Raw genomic sequence first — 2742 nt, 5'->3', positions numbered from 1 at the left:
GTTACATTCTGTTAATGAATAGAATGATTTGTTCTAATGGTGTTTGTAAATAGGATCACAAGTCTGCATCTTGTACAGCGATTAACCACTAAGAAGAATATATGCAGTGTATTATTTGTTGAAAAAAAAAAAAAAAAAGAAATAAGGACGCCCATAGATTTGATGGGACTATAAACTGATATGATCCCAGTGGAAAACATTTTACAATATTTATAAAAATTAAAAATATGCAAACCTTTAAAAAAAATAAATGAAAAATAAATAAAAAACGTTCTATAGTTATTTGTAGTCATAATTTTCCTAAATTTAATGAAAACATTCTTAGTCCTTTTAAAAATCGCTGGTATCAGAGAAATTTTTTTTTCTGTAATCTGCTTTTTTCCCTTCTCTGCTTGACCTAATTTAAGCTAAAAACATTTTATTTATCTTTTACCATAAAAGCAATTTTATTTGTATCAGCTTTTTACTTCCTTCTCTGAAATGAAGGTCATTTAAGTTAGAGATGTGGTCTGTCTGTCTTTCTTTTTTTCTGTTTGGTATTTTAGGGAAGGGTCTATAGGGTGTTCGGGGTCTCACTACTAGATTGGACTCAGTGATCCGCTTGTTTATAGCCTCCCAAGAGCTGGGATTACAGGCGCATACCACCACGCCCAGTCTCAATTGCCATCTCAGTGTGCCCCAGGGGCAGGGCGGGCACCGCAGGCCTGGGGATCAAACCCCGGCCCCTGTGTCTGCTTGCAGGTGCTTTAACCCACTGAGCTATTTGGCCAGCCCTTCATCTTTCAGAAGTAGTAAATTACTTTAAAAAATTGATCCAAGGCAAATATCAATGGTCTTCAGAGAACCGTGTGCAGAACGTAGACAGTAGGTTTGTCCTTGAAGGGCATAGGGGCCGAAGACAGAATGTGTGTTTGGTTCTTGTCTTAGTTACTTTTTACTCGTTGCTGGGACAAATACCCGACACTCAAAATGAGGGAAGGAAAGGTTTATTTAGCTCACAGTTACTGGAGGGTTCAGTCCATATTGCGCTGGCTCCAAGGCAAACGACAGCAGTTCATGCGGCAGAAAACAATGAAGAGCAGAGGAGGAGCAGCAGCTGCGGTGGCGTCCATCAAGCCTCTCTCTTCCTTCTGCACTAACTGCGAAGACCAGCACTCCACAGTGAAGATCCGAGCTCCTCCAAAGTGGCACGGCGGCAAAGATCAAGCTCCTCCGAAGTCTTCTCTACAGAAGCAGGCCGGGCAGCAGGAAACCAGGCAGGGCGACTTCTTGCCTTTCTCAGTTCCTGGCACTGCCCACCTGCAGCGCTAGGCCGCCACGCTGAGATCTGCAGGAGCTGATTCAGCCAAGTTGACACATGTATCAACTAACACAGTTCTCTACATTTGTGTTGCTGTGCACCCTCATGTGACTGCTGCCACAGTGAAGGTGCAGCGCAGTCATCACAGGGACCCTTGTGCTGCCCTTTCCAACCCTCCTCACCCTCCTCCTCCCACGTTAATCCCTGAAGGCCACTGTGTTCCGTGGACTGAAGCCTCTGTGGGATAAAATCAACCTTTCCCCGTAGTAAATTGTTTATCTCAGGTGTTTGTTACATCAGCAGAAAGCTGAGGTGCTGCTCTGCTCAGTTCCTGCCCTGCGTCAGCTTCACCCCACAGCCTGGTCCGTATGTCCAGCCCCTTGCACCAAGGCCACTTATTCTGGAAAACCCCCGCTCTGGAGCCATCTGCCAGCCTTTCTGGGCCTGCTTGTCAGGAAATGTCTGGAGCACAGCTAGAGCAAATTCACACACCAGATTCTCATTTTGCAGCTTCAGGGAGTCATAGGACACTGTTACACTTGCCTAGTGAGCTCTCTGCCGCTGCTCACTGTGGCCTCTTCTGGAGCCCCAAGCTGCCCATATCTGGCTCAGTCTTCACCTTCCTCCACTCACCCCTCATGACCTATGCACCTGCTGGCCCTGTGCCTGGCTGGATTCTGTATCTGGAATAATCTGTTCCCCCATTTTCTGGTTCAGTTGCCACTTCTCTGGGTTGGGTTATAGGTTACCTCTTCTGGAAGGCACTCTGCCTGTCCCCCTGGCTGCCCACACAAGGCTCCTTCGTGCTCACATCCCCTTCAGTCTGTCTGTGACCCTCTGCTAACAAGGACTCCATGTCATGAGCTCCTTAAAGACAGACCTTTGGGGCTCTTTGGGCACCTGGAGAGAGAAAGGCACCCTCCAGCCAGTGGCCAACTGCCAAGCTCTCCCCTGCTCTCCTCTGAGCACCCCAGGGGCCTCCAGCCCCCCCTCCCCTCCCCAGGCCCAGCTTTCCCCCTTGGCTGAGCCTCCTCTCAGCTTTCCCCCTTGGCTGAGCCTCCCCTCAGGCTATGCACTTCTCCATGCCTCTCTGCTCTGAGGGCCGCATGCTGTTCTTCAGTCGCTTGTGTGGCCTCTCAGGTCCTTCTCATCATTACTTCAAAGGACAGAAGCTCCTTGAACATAGGGTCTCTTCCTAGTGCACCTTTTATTCTTGGCATCAGCATAGAAAATTCTAGACTAACAGGAATCTAAATGCCCTCACTAGATGTGGGTAGTATTTTCCTGTGTAGCTGTAACAAATTGCCACAAACTCAGGGACTAAAATAGCAATAATCTCCACAGTTGTGAAGATCAAGGCTCAGGTTGTCAGCAGAGTTGGTTGTTCCTGGACACTCCAGGGTACATCAAGTGTCCTGCCTTTTCCTGCCACCAAGACATGT

The sequence above is a fragment of the Octodon degus genome, unplaced genomic scaffold (genome assembly GCF_000260255.1).
Source record: "Octodon degus isolate 3935 unplaced genomic scaffold, OctDeg1.0 scaffold00070, whole genome shotgun sequence".
NCBI classification, from domain to species: Eukaryota; Metazoa; Chordata; class Mammalia; order Rodentia; family Octodontidae; genus Octodon; species Octodon degus.
The sequence above is the reverse complement of the archived record's forward strand: the minus strand, read 5'-3'. Positions refer to the sequence as shown.